Below are 18,755 nucleotides of genomic sequence, written 5' to 3' on the forward strand. Positions count from 1 at the left end.
TAAACATTATAAATGTAAACAAACACTGTATACCCTCATAACATAGTTAAAACAATCATTTTGATGTCATGGATGGTCAGTCCTTCCATCCATAGCTCCGTCTATTAATCTGAGAGTGGTTACATTTATCCAGGCACCTCCCTCAGCTTTTTACTAAAACAGAGGCGGGGTGGCATTTTGTTATTGTTTAATCTGTGGATTTGCCCTTAAAACACCTGAATAGTATCAAGATATCAAAGTGTCACCAACAAAAAGGTAAACCATAGGCCTATAGCAAATGTAGCAAATGGCATTCATTATTCACATGTAAATATCACTTTTCAGTAGTGGTCAAAGTGCTTCCTTCCATGAACGCAGCATTTATTGTTCAAGTAGAATCAATGAGCCCAATCAGTCCTCCATGACAACAAAATCATAAACAACAGAGTAGGACTGGCTAATAAGTCCTTAGTTTTGGGGTTATGCTCAGGTTAAACAATTTGGCTAATCTATACTTACAAATGTATTCTTGAAGATCAAGGGGTATAACATTTATTGGATCGACTGGAATTCTGATAGACTTTGGTTTTTAATGTAAAGATATAATTTAATTGTATTATTATGTGTAGTATAAATAGATGGGTTAGAAGAAGCCTATAAACCCATAAAGTCAAATTTAACATCCATATATGGCCAGCTATTTAAACTTTAACATTGATTTATCCTGCAATAGATGTTGTTCAATTGGTAACATTGTCTTCTTCCATTGCTTCTTCTTCTAATCCAAAGGTTACGTTACTGGTTACAATTTTGGACAGGTAACTAGTAACTGTAATCAATTACATTTAGAAAGTAACCTACCCAACCCTGGGTTTGCATCACAACTAAAGTGGCCAAATAACTTCTTAATCTGCTTTATAACGGTGTAGGGCCTAACTGGCATACATACTGTATGCATCGGATGAGTTTCAAGTTTGAGAATAGCCGCGCTCCCTAAAAATGTTTGGAGAAAATATCCTTTCTGTTTTATTCAGCTATGTTCAATTGTATTCTACTAGAAAATATTATAAAACAATACCACAGAATTCTAAGCAAATCTTGTCTGCTAAATGAACTAGTGTGGCACACAGTCATTTGGCATAGTCAGATCAGGGCCTAACATAAGTACAACTCAGAGTGTGCTATTCTGTTCTTCTGAAATAGACAAAAAAATCACATCATGTTTCATTAGACCTGTCTAAAATAAATAATGGATGTATTGTGATGGTTTAGGCTATATTACATGGATGTATTAGACTTTTTCAAAGGTAATTGTACCAAAGGTCTGCATCATTGACTTGTAGGGTTTGTGTAAAAGCCAGGAGATGCTAAATGTGTTTATGTTAATCAACAGTCAATTACTTTGAGACCGTCAGTTATTTGCTTGACAATAGCCCAGCTGACAAAATGTCAGTGCCACAGCCCAACCTAGACCCTGAGTGCCACAGCCCAACCTAGACCCTACTGTATGTGAAGTTAATGATTCATTTTGAGAGAGGGAGAGAGTTGGCTCTAATGTCTATACCCTATAAAAGCTTGACTTCACAGACAGAAATCAGGCAGTGTTCTAGTAGTGTCTTGTCTCCTCATCATCCCCACAGAGCATCAGATTAGATCAGTTTCTCCAAATCAATCAAATCAAATCAAAATGAATTTTGTCACATGCTTCGTAGACAACGGGTGTGGACTAACAGTGAAATGCTTACATACGGTGAAATGCATACTTACGGGCCCTTAGGAAATGATGAGCCAAGAGGAACACACCAGCAAACTCAGCCTGAGGTAGCTATAGCTAAAACTCTATCAGGTCCACATCTCTCCCACCCACCCACCCACCCAAGCTTCGCAGACCTCCTCAGACACTCTCACACCACAGCTGCTAGAGACCCACTTGAACCCGTGTTTTCACAGCTGCCGTGTTTCTTAGTCATTCAGTGTATTCTAGATCACTCTTCTTGCTCGGCCAGTGGAAAATAACAACAGCTCTGGAAGACCCTGGGTTGCAGAGCTTCTGCTCGGAGGCGGAATCTAAGTCGCTGAGCCCCAGGGTGTTGACAGAGGAATATATGGACGTCCTAGGGGACGAGACAGGTTAAAGAAGGATTTTGAAGCATTGAGACAATTGAGACATGGATTGTGTATGTGTGCCATTCAGAGAGTGAATGAGCAAGACAAAATATTTCAGTGCCTTTGAACAGAGTATGGTAGTAGACGCCAGAAGTGCAACGCTGCTGGGTTTTTCAACCTCAACAGTTTCCAGTGTGTATCAAAAATGGTCCGCCACTCAAAGGACATCCAGCCAACTTGACACAAGCATTGGAGTCAACATGGGCCAGCATTCCTGTGGAAGGCTTTTGACAGCTTGTAGAGTCCCTGCCCTGACAAATTGGGGGGGGGGGGGGGGTTATGTTGTCTCGTGCTCAAATGTAATTAGGTATTGATTTCTTCTCCCCAACTAAATCAAACATTATGTCTTCAAATTAAGACTTTATTTCCAAATCACTATATCTAAAAAAAATTCACATCTGCGTTTTTTCATCAGAAATGATTGCTTGTGGGTACCTGCATGTGCGTGTTAAACTTTAGTATTGTCCGATTTTTTATTAATACATATGACATCAGTGGCGGCCCGTTTTTTTCTAATTGTTGTTTTTAATCAAAAACAATATATACATACATGACTCAAGGATTATGTTTAAAATGTCTATAAAAGTGTCGTTAATTTGTGTACATTTTAGTCTTCCAAAAATAAAGTGTTCAAACAAGCTGTTCAGTTACCTACTGCTCTGCCATCACTGACACCCCGGGGATTCAGTCAATCAGCAGCCACCTCTATTTTAAATGTGTATTAAAATGTGTTTTTTTTTGCGACTTTTGAATGCCACCCCTTGTAGAATCCATGCCCTGAAGAATTATGGCTGTTCTGGAGACAAGGGGGGTCCGAACGGTATTCATGTACCTAATAAACTGGCCACTGAGTGTATATCCATTGTTTAGGTGAATTGGAATGTTTGTATCCTGTATGTGTGACTGTGATATGTGGTTGTCTCACCTAGAAATCTTAAAACCTCTTGCACTTAGCCATCCCGGATCTGGGATCGTGAATACAGCCTCAAGCTCATTACATAACGCAACGTTAACTATTCATGAAAATCGCAAATGAAATGAAATAAATATGCTAGCTCTCAAGCTTAGCCTTTTGTTAGCAACACTGTCATCTCAGATTTTCAAAATATGCTTCTCAACCATAGGAAAACAAGCATTTGTGTAACAGTATTCATAGCTAGCGTAGCATTTAGCGTTAGCATTCAGCAGGCAACATTTTCACAAAAACCAGAAAAGCATTCAAATAAAATCATTTACCTTTGAAGAACTTCAGATGTTTTCAATGAGGAGACTCTGTTAGCAAATGTTCAGTTTTTCCTGAAAGATTATTTGTTTAGGAGAAATCGCTCCGTTTGGTGCGTCACGTTTGGCTACCCAAAAAAAGCGAATATTCAGTCGTCAAAACGCCTAACTTTTTTCCAAATTAACTCCATAATATCGACTGAAACATGGCAAACGTTGTTTAGAATCAATCCTCAAGGTGTTTTTCACACATCTCTTCGATGATATATCGTTCGTGGAAGTGTGCTTTCTCTCTGAAGATTACGCACCAATTTAGACAAAGGACACCGGGCGGACCCCTGGTAAATGTAGTCTCTTATGGCCAATCTTCTAATGATATGCCTACAAATACGTCACAATGCTGCAGACACCTTGAAGAAACGACAGAAAGGGCAGGCTCATTCCTGGCGCATTCACAGCCATATAAGGAGACAATGGAAAACAGAGCCTCAAAAATTCAGCTCATTTCCTGTTTGAAGTTTCATCTTGGTTTCGCCTGTAGCATAAGTTCTGGGGCACTCACAGACAATATCTTTGCAGTTTTGGAAACGTCAGACTGTTTTCTTTCAAAAGCTGTCAATTATATGCATAGTCGAGCATCTTTTCGTGACAAAATATTGCGCTTAAAACGGGCACGTTATTTTATCCAATAATGAAATAGCGCCCCCATAGATTCAACAGGTTTTAAGATGAATACGCTAACTGTAAGTCGCTCTAGACAAGACAAAAATGTTTTACATACAAATCTCATATTACTGTATTTAATTATTTGTTTATATACACTGAGTATACCAAACATTAGGAACACCTTTCTAATATTCTGACCTCAGAAGGGCCTCAATTCCTCGGGGTATGGACTTTCACGGTCGTATCAAGTTTGCTGGATGTCCTTTGGGTGGTGGACCATTCTTGATACACACAGGAAACTGTTGAGCGTGGAAAAACCCAGCAGCTTTACAGTTCTTGACACAAACCGGTGCGCCTGGCACCTACTATCATATCCCGTTCAAAGGCACTTACATTTTTTGTCTTGCCCATTCACCCTCTGAATGTCACACGCGTATTGTACATGTCTCGATTGTCTCAAGGCTTAAAAATCCTTCTTTACCTGTCTCCTCCCCTTCATCTACACTGATTAAAGTGGATTTAACAAGTGATATCAATAAGGGATCATAGTTTTCACCTGGATTCACCTGGTCAGTCTGCCATGGAAAGAGCAGGTGTTCATAATATTTTGTATACTCAGTGTATGAAATGTATAATTTGTACAGTTCTTTATAAATCATTTAGTTATTTGTTCCATTGACTGTGTAACACCTCTCAGTACTTATTTTGGAAGCAAACTCTTCAAATACAGGTCAGAGTTGCATCATGCAGTTTAGTTGTTGACAGATTTTTTAGCTGTTCTTTTCATGTTTTGGAGGTGACAGACAGCTGTGAAATATGCCGTGAGATAAAGCCACTAGCCATTAGATCTGTATCTGAGCCGCCTGATACCCTTTTGACATAGCTTGGAAACACTGAAGCTAGTGTTGGTGGTTCAGTAGAACTGTGGACATATTTTCTGCCCAGGCTGCTGTTTGAGAGCACATTCCCTGGAGTCTACTGGGTTCTAAACTGCAGCAAACTCCCACAATCTATCTGACCTGACCTGTCTGACTTGAATCCAGTCAGGTTGTCTTTTCAATGCAGCTGACCTGTAAAACACTTGTGCCAGATAAGGAGGTGAGAAAGAACCCACTTGTACAGAGCACGACTTGTGCATTTAGCTCCTTTCTGTGATTCTTATCAGGCGTGGGTAGTATATCAAAATAGACAGTGTGGCGCCATAAAGAGAATACCATAGCATTATAAAAACACCATAATATCAGGAGACACCTGTCCCCCTGAGAACATAAAATGATTTACAGTCAGAAGCCAGGAATCAATGGCACCATCTAGAAGTGTGTTCAGGTCAAAGGAATGACAATAGTAGATAGGCTTGGATTTAGTGTTTTCTGATAACACTATTTGGGGCAATTCATCTTGAGGAGGGAGGGAAGGAGGGAGGGATTGTGTGATAGGGACTGTTTACATGGCCTGCACCAGCCTGGCAGGGGAGTTATGTTTTAAAGGGGTTGTACCACGCATACTCAAGGTCAAAGTGCGATTAGGTTTCCCTCTCGGCCCAGACTGCTGATAGGTGCTGTGGGATATGTAAACACTGCCACCCCCACACATTCTCACACACACTATATTTGTCAGAGGTAGTTATAGGACTCAAAATATTCTCTCTTCCAATTGAGCTCCTTGATGATCTATTTTCTGTGTGTACTGAAAAAATGAATTGTATCCAAGCCTCTAGTGGTATCTTTCCATAACAATAACATATTTTTAGATGGTGCCAGTGATCCCAGGCTTTTTCAGTTACAGATATTTTGTATATTATTTATAATGAGACCATTGATGTCTTAAAAAAAAAACATTTTGTTTAAGTACTAGTATATTTGACTCACAGCTCGTTGCTAATATTACTGTATCCCCTGCCAGCCTGCCTTCCCGCGTGCCTGCCTGTCTTTTTTAGGCTGGCATGTTTAAACTGTAGGCTGTCTGCCGTGCTGTGTTGACTGAGTATTTTGGTTGGCTGGTCCAGTCCAGTCGATGTGTTTGAAAAGCAGGCGGCGGCACTGACAAGGAAAGGCCTGGTAATAAATGTCCCACATGGGAGTTAACTTTAGCCAACATGAGCTGGCAACTACTGGGAAGAGACAGAGACAGAGAGGGAGCGAGGTAGAGAGAGAGACTGGATAGAATAAAGGGGTTTAGAGAATGTCCCTGTTTGTGAGACAGACACATAGCTTTGTCATACAATCTGTCATCAACAGCACACCAGTGCAGTATCACACTATCATCTCTCGCTCACGTCTACAACTGGCATACATGTCACAATCCAGCTCTGGTCCTGTCTAGACACACAGAGGCACAGTCTGGCCTCACATGGACAGTGAGATCTCTGGGAAAAGGAAAGCAGACACTGAGAGGATAGTCAGAAAACACACTCCTCTCCCAGGGAAACTCCTTAACCCCTCCTTGGTATGATAATGGATTAAAGAGGTGAGGTACTAATTCTGATCATTCCTTCCTGGTTTCTGTGTGTGTGTTTGTGTGTGTATGTCTGTGTGTCAACCACTCTCAGTATTTCACATAAGCCCTGCATCTCAAGCGAGCGAATGAACCCATGATAAAGTCCAACCAGTCTGGATAAAAGTGTTTATTTCACAACAACAACAACAGTAAATCCTTAATGCCTGCTTAGATTTTAAAATACCTTAGTCGCCTGGCTCTTGTGTGACAAGAGTCAGAGTTTGGATTCAATATGTAATTATAAGCTCCAGAGAAAGCTCAAGATTTAGAGACAGAAACCCTGAGTCCAAAAACTGTGCGCTGTGTTTGTGGGCTGTCAGTAGTGGTGAGGCCTTAGGCTCCCTCCTGACACAGATCCACAGTTTCCCTGGCAGCAGCAGGCAGAGGCCAGGATAGGCCTAGAGAGGAGGGGCAGGGGCGAGGGGGTTTATAGACTTGGCCTCTCTCTCTCTCTGTAGTCTGCAAAGACAGCAGCAGCGCTATATGGCCTCTGCTTCTCACTCTGTAGGTCGGGTTTGAAACCCTATACTGGCAACAGGAGTCACCTTCCAGGCATGGCACTCTGCGTACCCCCACCACCATCCCTGTGACCTGCAGTCACAAGACCCAGGCTGGGGAGGAGAGGGGACAGCAGAAAGGGCTGCAACAGTGGTATAAAGTACTTAAGTAAAAATACTTCAAATGACTACTAAAGTAGTTTTTTGGGGTATCTATATTTTTTGACAACTTTTACTTTTACTCCACTACATTCCTGAAGAAAAGAACATACAATACCAGTCAAAAGTTTGGACACACCTACTCATTCAAGGGTTTTTCTTTATTTAGACTATTTTCTACATTGTAGAATAATAGTGAAGACATCAAAACTACGAAATAACACATATGGAATCATGTAGTAACCAAAGAAGTGTTAAACCAATCAAAATATATTTTATAATTTAGATTCTTCTGTAGATTCTTAGATTGTGATGACAGCTTTGCACACTCTTGGCATTCTCTCAACCAGCTTCACCTGGAATGCTATTGAAGGAGTTCACACATATGCTGAGCCCTTGTTGGCTGCTTTTCATTCACTCTGCGGTCCAACTCATCCCAAACCATCTCAAGTGGGTTGAGGTCGGGTGATTGTGGAGGCCAGGTCATCTGACTCGGGACTCCATCACTCTCCTTATTGGTCGAATAGCCCTTACCCAGCCTGGAGGTGTGTTGGGTCATTATCCTGTTGAAAAACAAATGACAGTCCCACTAAGCGCAAACCAGATGGGATGGCATATCACTGCAGAATACTGTGGTAGCCATGCTGGTTATTTGTGCCTTGAATTCAAAATAAATCACTGACAGTGTCACCAGAAAAGCACCCCCACACCATCACACCTCCTCCTCCATGCTTTACAGTGGGAACCACACATGCGGAGATCATCCGTTAACCTACTCTGCGTCTCACAAAGACACGGCGGTTGGAACCAAAAATCTCAAATTCAAAGGACAGATTTCCACCGGTCTAATGTCCATTGCTCGCGTTTCTTGGCCCAATTCTCTTCTTATTATTGGTGTCCTTTAGTAGTGGTTTCTTTGCAGAAATTTGACCATGAAGGCCTGATTCACACAGTCTCCTCTGAACAGTTGATGTTGAGATGTGTCTGTTACTTAAGCATTTATTCAGGCTGCAATTTCAGAGGCTGGTAATTTTAATGAACTTATCCTCTGCAGCAGAGGTAACTCTGGGTCTTCCTTTCCTGTGGTGGTCCTCATGAGAGCCAGTTTCATCATAGTGCTTGATGTTTTTTGCGACTTTTAAAGTTCTTGAAATGTTCCGTATTGACTGACCTTCATGTCTTAAAGTAATGATGGACTGTCGTTTTTCTTTGCTTATTTGAGCTGTTCTTGCCATAATATGGACTTGGTATTTTACCAAATAGGGCTATCTTCTGTATACCACCCCTACCATGCCATAACAACTGATTGGCTCAAACTGTCACGTTCTGACCTTAGTTCCTTTTCTATGTCTTTATTTTAGTTGGTCAGGGCGTGAGTTGGGGTGGGCATTCTATGTTGTTTTTCTATGTTTTGTTCTGTTGTTATATTTCTATGTGTTTGGCCTAGTATGGTTCTCAATCAGAGGCAGGTGTCAGTCGTTGTCTCTGATTGGGAGCCATATTTAGGTAGCCTGTTTTCTATTGTGTTTTGTGGGTGGTTGTATCCTGTGTTAGTGTTTTCTGTAGTCACCATACATTCGTTTCGTTCTTGTTATTTTGTTTTTGTGTTCATGATAATAAATTATCAATATGGACACTTACCCCGCTGCGCATTGGTCCTCCTCTTCTTCCATCACAGACGAGCGTTACACAAACACATTAAGACGGAAATATATTCCACAAATGAACCTTTAACAGGGCACACCTGTTAATTGAAAAGCATTCCAGGTGACTTGTTGTCTGCATGAAGCTGGTTGAGAGAATGACAAGAGTGTGCAAAGCCATCATCAAGTCAAAGGGTGAATGCTTTGAAGAAGCTCAAATATAAAATATATTTTGATTTGTTTAACACTTTTTTGGTTACTACATGATTCCATGACTGGTACTGTACTTTTTACTCCATATATTTCCCTGTCACCCTAAAGTACTCGTTACATTTAGAATACTTAGCAGGACAGGAATTGGTCCAATACACACTTATCAAGAGAACATCCCTAGTCAACCCTACTGCCTCTGATCTGGCAGACTCACGAAAACAAATGCTTCGTTTGTAAATTATGTCAGAGTGTTGGGAGTGTGTCACTGGCTAAATAAAAAAAAACAAGAAAATTGTGCCGTCTGGTTTTCTTAATATAAAGAATGTGAAGTTCTTGATACTTAACTATATTATAGCGATTACATTTATTTTTGATACATAAGTATATTTAAAACCAAATACTTTTAGACTTTTACTCAAGTAGTATTTTACTGGATGACTTTCAGTTTTACTTGAGTCATTTTGTATTAATGTATCTTTACTTTTGATTAACTATGACATTTGGGTACTTTTTCCACCACTGGGCAGCAGACACACATGCAGACACAGAATGCAGTTTACATATCCTGAAAGCAGGTTGGAGGGCACCAGATACCATTCCTGGTTCCTGCAGGACACAATCTCATGGCACACGATCAAAGAACATTTCCTCTCTCATTTTCACCTGACTCGGGTCGGGTGGGTTCATTGTATAGGCACTTCCGTGACCTCCCTTAAACCTGGTTGACCCTCCTGCACCTCCCTCTGTTTCCCCATTCTAAGGATTCCATTTCCAAAAGAGCTATGCAGTGGATTCCCTTCGTGATCATGAGGGCAAATGAGAGACAAGAGTGAGAGGAAAGGAGGGAATGAAGGAAGAAGAGAGTGAAAGAGAGGGAGAGAGGGAATGAGGGAGTGAGAGAGTAATGGGAACAGAGAGAAAGGGAAGGAAAGGGAGGTGGAGAGAGGGAGAGAGGGAAAGCGGAGGGAGAGAGCGTACTCTCTTTCCCTGGTGGTCAGGCACCCATATCCGGTGGGTGCATGAGGTGGGGGCTTTTTGCTGACTGTGCAGACAGTGGCCCAGAACCTGAGCCCAGCTGAGACCACCCGTACTGCCTCCCACCTGCGTCAGAATGACTCCCCGCTCCAAACACTACACTAACTGCCATAGAAGGCCACAGAACCACGTTCCAAATGTGTATAGTTCAACGCACGTACACGCAAACTGAGTTATGCATTTACAAATCATTCTTTAAACATGTTTGTTTATTTTCTATGGTTATGCAATACTGTGGCAACAGGGTTAATATAACTGTATGTTCAAAAAGTTGTCATACTGTAACTTAATCCCACCCAACCACTTAATGTACTGTACAGCATAGTACACAAACATACATTCCCTTGAGACAAAAACAGCTGACTATCAACCTTAAAGATTACAAAAATGTCACCCAATATTTAAAATATAATCTGCATGCCAGTACATGAATATGTGAGCTCAAATTTTTGTCATTTTGTCCTGTATGACCCTGAAGCTGGTAAAGGTGACATATGCTGTCACACTATCCGTCTGCAGTTGTATATTCACAGCCAGTGAGTGGCCCCTGATGTAAGCTTACTAACATTAAATTCCTCCGTGTAACAGAATGCCCTGAGCGGTGTGATGCGGTTGCCATCCATGGTGAACGCTGGGAGGGTTATAAAAAGAGCAGTGCAAGTGAAAGGGCATACCTTCCCTCTCTTTCCCTCGCGCTCTCATCCTCTCGATCCTGGGGGTCTTATTTCATTCCTCTCTTTCCCTCTCGCTATCTCTCATCCTCTCGATCCTGGAGGTCTTCTTTCATTCCTCTTTCCCTCTCGCTATCTCTCATCCTCTCGATCCTGGGGGTCTTCTTTCATTCCTCTCTTTCTATTTCCCTCGCTTATCTCACTGTCCATACCTCTCTTCAGACAGTCCTGCTGACTCCCTCTCTGGAGGACACATGCATCTGTAGAGATTGTGTTCGAGACAGCTAACTGTCTATGGGCTGTCTCTCACTTAGACTATAATATTTTTGCATTCTGTACAATAACATGGACATGAAACAAAAAAAAAGTACTGAATACCCCCCTTTGTGTCCTAACCATTGTTCAGAGACATACCAGTAATTCCAATATGCACCATATTGGAGACTGGTATCCCTTGGCAATGTGCATGACCGTATTGTGGAAAAAAACACAAGGTATTACTGTCTGTGAGGCAGCAAGGTTTGTGTGACTAGGTCTACAGGGGAGGGGAAGAAAGAGAGTGCCCGAGAGCAAGAGAGAGGCAAGGGGAGAAGGAGAGAGGGAGGGGAGGAGGATCGCTCTGTCTGCTGCCCATGTGGGTTGTGTGGAGGTGTTGAAATGGCCCATTGTGCCAGAATGTCAGCTATACAGAGTAGATAGGACTGAACAGAGATCTGTCCACAGTTACGGCACAACTCCTTACCAGCTCTCCTACTAACGCAGCTACTTCAGGCTCAGTGGAAACACTTTCAGGCTCATTAGAGCAGCAAAACATTAGCAGATACACTAGAAATACAAAAGTATGTGTAGATTAGTAGATTCGGCTATTTCAGCCACACCTGTTGACAGGTGTGTAAAATCGAGTACACGCATTCACTCTCCATAGACAAACATTGGCAGTAGAATGGACTTACTGAACAGCTCAGTGACTTTCAATGTGGCACCATAATAAGATGCCACCTTTCCAACAAGCCAGTTCGTCAAATTTCTGCCCTGCTAGAGCTGCCCCGGGACAACTGTAAGTGCTGTTATTGTGAAGTGGAAACGTTTAGGAGCAACAACGGCTCAGCTGCGAAGTGGTAGGCCACCCAAGCTCACAGAACGGGACCGCCAAGTGCTGAAGCGCGTAGCGTGTATAAATCATCTGTCCTCGGTTGCAACATTCACTACCGAGTTCCAAATTGCCCCTGGAAGCAACATCAGCACAATAACTGTGCATCGGAAGCTTCATGAAATGGGTTTCCATGGCTGAGCAGCCGCACACTTCACCGTCTGGCAGTCTGACGGACGAATCTGAGTTTGGCGGAAGCCAGGAGAACGCTACATGCCCCAATGCATAGTGCCAACTGTAAAGTTTGGTGGAGCAGGAATAATGGTCTGGTGCTGTTCTTCATAGTTCAGGATAGGCCCCTTAGTTCCAGTGAAGGGAAATCTTAATGCTACAGAATGCAATGACATTTTAGACAATTCTGTGCTTTCAACTTGGTGGCAACAGTTTGGGGTAGGCATGACAATGACCCCGTGCACAAAGCGAGGTCCATACAGAAATGTTTTTTCAAGATCGGTGTGGAAGATTTTGACTGGCCTGCACAGAGCCCTGAACTCAACCCCATCAAACACCTTTGGGATGAATTGGAGCCAGGCCTAACTGCTCAACATGATTTTGGAAGGAGATGTTCGACGAGCTGGTGTCCATATACCTTTGGTCATTTAGTGTAGCAGTTCAACAACAGGCAGTATTTATCTCACGTCGGAGTAAAACATTTACCATTGCACTGACACAACATGCAGTCATTTCAAGTTTAAAGACATGTGGACGTACTTAAATCTTGTTTTCAACCACATTTTTGAATGCGTTGGAGGTGGACATTTGCATGACAATAGTTTATATTATTTACATTTTCCTTGGAAATGAACGAGACCCAAGTGCATTTGTCATACCACAGCAACATATTGATGGCCATTGTTAAACAGTTACAGGAATCTGCCTCTCTGAAATGCCACAAAAGCTAATGAAAAAAACAAACACAGCCAACATTGTTCTCCGGCTCTGTAAAAATGCCTATGGAGACATTATTGAAGGAAACCCCCTAGGACTGTGGGTGAGGAGGATTCGAGCTGTCTGGAAGGGAGGGGAGAGTACTGTAACAATAACTACAGGGGTGCTGGGTGCACAGAGATCCCCTCACAAAACACCAATCTCTTTGAGACTTGAATAAAGGTACAGATAGCAGTAGCACAGTACAGTATGTAGTATAACGTCTCCAAGTTGAATAAAATGTCTTCGACATGTACAGTTAAGGTCTGTTTCATATCCTCATTAAATACTAACATGTACTGCAATTAAGCAGCTCTGACATTTTTCAATAGCTCCGCAAGCCAAGCGCTAACCTTTGAAACAGAAATCAAAATGATAAATATCATGTTCTGGGAGACAACTTAAAGGATACTCTAAAGGCTTGATTTCTGTCACAGCATGAACAGAGCAGCTCAGGGTAGCCTAATATGCATGTTAACCAACACACAGCATTGTGCAACAAGCCACAAAGCCGGGACGCAAGATATCAATGGTCTGATTGCCATTAACTCTTCTCATTAATTGAATTTCTGGGAATCCTAAAAAAAAACAGAGAATTGCCCAGTCCCCTACCACACCAGTATCAGTCAAATCTGCAGCCTAGCTCACAGTAATCTGAGTGATACGAATCGTACAGACTACACTACAGCACACAGAAGAGCAGAGTGTAGCTGCTACAGCGCATTCAGAAAGAATTCAGACCACCTCACTTTTTCCACATTTTGTTACTTTACAGTATTATTCTAAAGTGGAAATAAAATAAATCTCTCATCAATCTAGACACAATAACCCATAATGACAAAGCAAAAAAGTTTTTTAAAAATGTTTGCATATGTATACAGTGGGGCAAAAAAGTATTTAGTCAGCCACCAATTGTGCAAGTTCTCATCATAGGTACACTTCAACTATAACAGACAAAATGAGAAGAAAAAAAATCCAGAAAATCACATTGTAGGATTGTTAATGAATTTATTTGCAAATTATGGTGGAAAATAAGTATTTGGTCAATAACAAAAGTTTATCTCAATACTTTGTTATATACCCTTTGTTGGCAATGACAGAGGTCAAACGTTTTCTATAAGTCTTCACAAGGTTTTCACACACTGTTGCTGGTATTTTGGCCCATTCATCCATGCAGATCTCCGCTAGAGCAGTGATGTTTTGAGGCTGTTGCTGGGCAACAAGGACTTTCAACTCCCTCCAAAGATTTTCTATGGGGTTGAGATCTGGAGACTGGCTAGGCCACTCCAGGACCTTGAGATGCTTCTTACGAAGCCACTCCTTCGTTGCCCGGGCGGTGTGTTTGGAATCATTGCCCTTGCTGATGGAAGGAGGTTTTCACTCAAAATCTCACGATACATGGCCCCATTCATTCTTTCCTTTACACGGATCGTCGCCCTGGTCCCTTTGCAGAAAAACAGCCCAAAAGCATGATGTTTCCACCTCCATGCTTCACAGTAGGTATGGTGTTCTTTGGATGCAACTCAGCATTCTTTGTCCTCCAAACATGACGAGTTGAGTTTTTACCAAAAAGTAATATTTTGGTTTCATCTGACCATATGACATTCTCCCAATCTTCTTCTGGATCATCCAAATGCTCTCTAGCAAACTTCAGACGGGCCTGGAAATGTACTGGCTTAAGCAGGGGGACACGTCTGGCACTGCAGGATTTGAGTCCCTGGCGGCGTAGTGTGTTACTGACAGTAGGCTTTGTTACTTTGGTCCCCGCTGTCTGCAGGTCATTCACTAGGTCCCCCCGTGTGGTTCTGGGATTTTTGCTCACCGTTCTTGTGATCATTTTGACCCCACGGGGTGAGATCTTGCGTGGAGCCCCAGATCGAGGGAGATTATCAGTGGTCTTGTATGTCTTCCATTTCATAATAATTGCTCCCACAGTTGATTTCTTCAACCCAAGCTGCTTACCTATTGCAGATTCAGTCTTCTCAGCCTGGTACAGGTCTACAATTTTGTTTCTGGTGTCCTTTGACAGCTCTTTGGTCTTGGCCATAGCGGAGTTTGGAGTGTGACTGTTTGAGGTTGTGGACAGGTGTCTTTTATACTGATAACAAGTTCAAACAGGTGCCATTAATACAGGTAACAAGTGGAGGACAGAGGAGCCTCTTAAAGAAGAAGTTACAGGTCTGTGAGAGCCAGAAATCTTGCTTGTTTGTAGGTGACCAAATACTTATTTTCCACCATAATTTGCAAATAAATTCATTAAAAATCCTACAATGTGATTTTCTGGATTTTTTTCCCTCATTTTGTCTGTCAAGTGTACCTATGATAAAAATTACAGGCCTCTCTCATTTTTTTAAGTGGGAGAACTTGCACAATTGGTGGCTGACTAAATACTTTTTTGCCCCACTGTGTGTGTATATATGATTCAGATTCCAAGAACACAGGATGAGATGTTACTATCCTTTGTGCAAGCACTTCCAAGAGTTAATGAACAGTGAGCCTGGTGAAATTTGGGAGGCGCATCATCAGTAGTGTACCTTTGGTTCCTAGGGTGTTTCGGCCTTTCACACTATACACCCTCCCCAAAGGCGGCCAGCGACAGGGTGATCAATCCTACGCTTGCGTCCCATTCCCAATTAGTCATAGGAGTTGCCTTGTTGATGATAGCCAACATCCCATGGGACTATGCATGGCAGGGGCATCCTCCTCCCTGAGTCAAGCATTGTTGACCGCATACCTCCTGGCCCTCTCACTTCGGGGCCCAGCTGGGGTCTTTCCTCTTCATCCAGAGCCACTGACTGCTGCCTTCTGCCGCCTCCGATACAGCTTTGATTGCCGAACGCTGGCTCTGGCCCTTAATTCCAAGGTCTCTAAGCAGTCTGGTTGTAGATATTGCCACAAAACCTCTGCAGCCCACCTCCACTGGTCGGACTTCTGTGTTCCAGCCATGATGCCGTGCTTCGGCAGCTAGATCGGCATAGCGCAGATGCTTTCGCTCATAAGCCTCATCTACTGAGTCCTCCCAGGGTACTGTGAGCTCAATGATGAAGACCTTCTTGAGTGAACGGGACCAGAGCACCATGTCAGGTCTTAGGGTGGTGGTCGCGATCTCCGGAGGAAACACAAGTTGCCGGCCAATGTCAGCTAGCATTTTCCAGTCGCGGGCCAAGCGCAGCTGGTCTTGCTCTAATGGTGTCGAGCCGCGCTTCGGTGGTTTAGCCCCTTCGCGGACAAAGTTTGTCCGTAAGGGGTGTGATGCTGCTGGGGGTGGTAGGGAGTTGGTGGCAGCTCGCTTGTCCTCCAGGGCGGACGCAAGGTTTTTAAGGACTTGGTTGTGACGCCAAGTGTAGCGTCCTTGAGTGAGGCTTGTTTTACACCCTGTGAGAATGTGCCTGAGGTTGGCTGGCATGGAACAGAGGGCACAGTCCGGATCTTCACCATACCATTGGTGAAGATTAACTGGTGTTGGAAGGACGTCATATGTTGCTCTGATGGAGAAGCTCAACCGCCTCGCTTCCATGGCCCACAGATCCTTCCAGCTTATCTTCCTCTTCTCCACATATATATATATATATATATATATATATATATATAAACTGGAATACCTTATTTGCATAAGTATTCAGACACTTTGCTATGAGACTCAAAATTGAGCTCATGTGCATCCTGTTTCCATTGATCATCCTTGAGATGTTTCTACAAGTTGATTGGAGTCCACCTGTGGTGAATTAAATTGATTGAACATGATTTCGGAAGGCACACACCTGTCTATATAAGGTCCCAAAGTTGACAGTGCATGTCAGAGCAAAATCCAAGCCATGAGGTCAAAGGAATTGTCTGTAGAGCTCTGAGACAGGATTGTGTCAAGGCACAGATCTGGGGAAGGGTACCCCAAATGTCTGCAGCATTGAAGTTCCCCAAGAACACAGTGGCCTCCAACAATCTTAAATACAAGAAGTTAGGAACCACCTAGACTCTTCCTATAGCTGGCCTCCCGGCCAAACCGAGCAATCGAAGGAGAAGGGCCTTGGTCAGGGAGGTGACCAAGAACCCGATGGTCACTCTGACAGAGCTCTAGAGTTCCTCTGTGGAACTGGGAGAACCTTCCAGAAGGACAACCATCTCTGCAGCGCTCCACCAATTAGGTCTTTATGGTAGAGTGGCCAGACGGAAGCCACTCCTCTGTAAAAGGTACATGACAGCCCGCTTGGAGTTTTCCAAAATGCACCTAAAGACTCTCTGACCATGAGAAACAAGATTCTCTGGTCTGATGAAACCAATATTGAACTATTTTGTCTGAATGCCAAGCGTCACGTCTGGAGGAAACCTGGCACCATCCCTATAGTGAAGCATGGTGGTGGAAGCATCATGCTGTGGGGATGTTTTTCAGGGGCAGGGACTGGGAGACTAGTCAGGATTGAGGCAAAGATGAATGGAGCAAAGTACAGAGAAATCCTTGATTTAAAAAAACTGCTCCAAAGTGCTCAGGACCTCAGACTGGGGCGAAGGTTCCCCTTCCAACAGGACAACGACCCTAAACACACAGCCAAGACAACACAGGAGAGGTTTCGGGACAAGTCTCTGAATGTCCTTTAGTGGCCCAGCGAGAGCCCGGACTTGAACCAAATTGAACATCTCTTGAGAGACCTGAAAATAGCTGTCCCCAGCCAACCAGACAGAGCTTGAGAGGATCTTCCAAAAAGAATGTGAGAAACACCCCAAATACAGGTGTGCCAAGCTTGTAGCGTCATACCCAAGAAGACTCCAGAATTTAATCGCTGCCAAAGCTGCATCAACAAAGTACTGAGTAAAGGGTCAGAATACTTATGCAAATGTGATATTTCAGTTTTAAATTAGCACATAAAAACTGTTTTTGCTTTGTCATTATGGGCTATTGTGTGTAGATTGAAGAGGGGAAAAAACTATTTAATCCATTTTAGAAAAGGCTGTAACCTAACAAAATGTGGAAAAAGTCAAGGGCTATGAATACTTCCCAAAGGCACTCTATGTGTAGTGCAGCTCTAATGGGGGGAGAAACAGCCCTCTGTTTAACATGGCAATTATGGAGCTCCCACCAAGCTCCAGCTATTTAAAAGCCACCACAGTGTTTCAGAATGGAGCCAAGAGAGCCTCAGGCCCACACTTCCTGTTGGGATCAAACACGGCTGCTCTCTGTCACTAATTAGCAGAGCTCACTTGCACTGAACCCTGATTAATTATCCCACCTGGGAACCTGAAATACCTGCACATCAGCTGATATCTAAAAAGAACCACCACAGATCAACTGACAACCACAGAGAAGGTTTTTGTCCCTGTGCAGGACTGAGGCCTTTAATCTTCTGGCCTGAAATTCCAGTTGATAACCACACTCAAGCATGCCCTTACAAAAACATACTTGAAAAGTAACTTCTAAAGTCCAATAAATCAAAGGAAGCATTAGACGGTTCTATACAGACAATTCAAAGTTGTCATTCACTCAGGCACACAGAGAGCCCAGAGAACACCTGACTGACTGACGCTGATCCCCCATGATCCCTCTGTGTGTGAAGAGGTGTGGAGAGGTGGGCGGTCTTCGCCCTGGTCTTGGCCTTGACAGACAGAGGTGAGCTAGGTAGGACAGGTCTGAGCAGCCCCAGAGTGCGGGGCGTGGCCCGCGGCAGCTCAGGACGTGTCACAAGGTGTTCAGCCCCAAGCCAAGACAGGACAGAGCAAACACAGGGACCACATCAAAGACTGGCGGCCAGGGCGGCGTGTCCCCGAACATGGGTTTGTTATTCTCTTCCAGAGGTTAATTACAGTGGGCCTTCAAAGGCCGGGCCATCTGCAAGGAATTTGAAAGTTTAAGTTTTACATTTCAACCATGCCAAAACGACAAAATAAACAGACCAATCAATCAGAATGCATACATCTAAATTACACTTCCCTTAATTGTGGT

This window comes from Oncorhynchus mykiss, chromosome 11 (genome assembly GCF_057628025.1).
Source record: "Oncorhynchus mykiss isolate SJ-2025 chromosome 11, ASM5762802v1, whole genome shotgun sequence".
Lineage (NCBI taxonomy): Eukaryota > Metazoa > Chordata > Actinopteri > Salmoniformes > Salmonidae > Oncorhynchus > Oncorhynchus mykiss.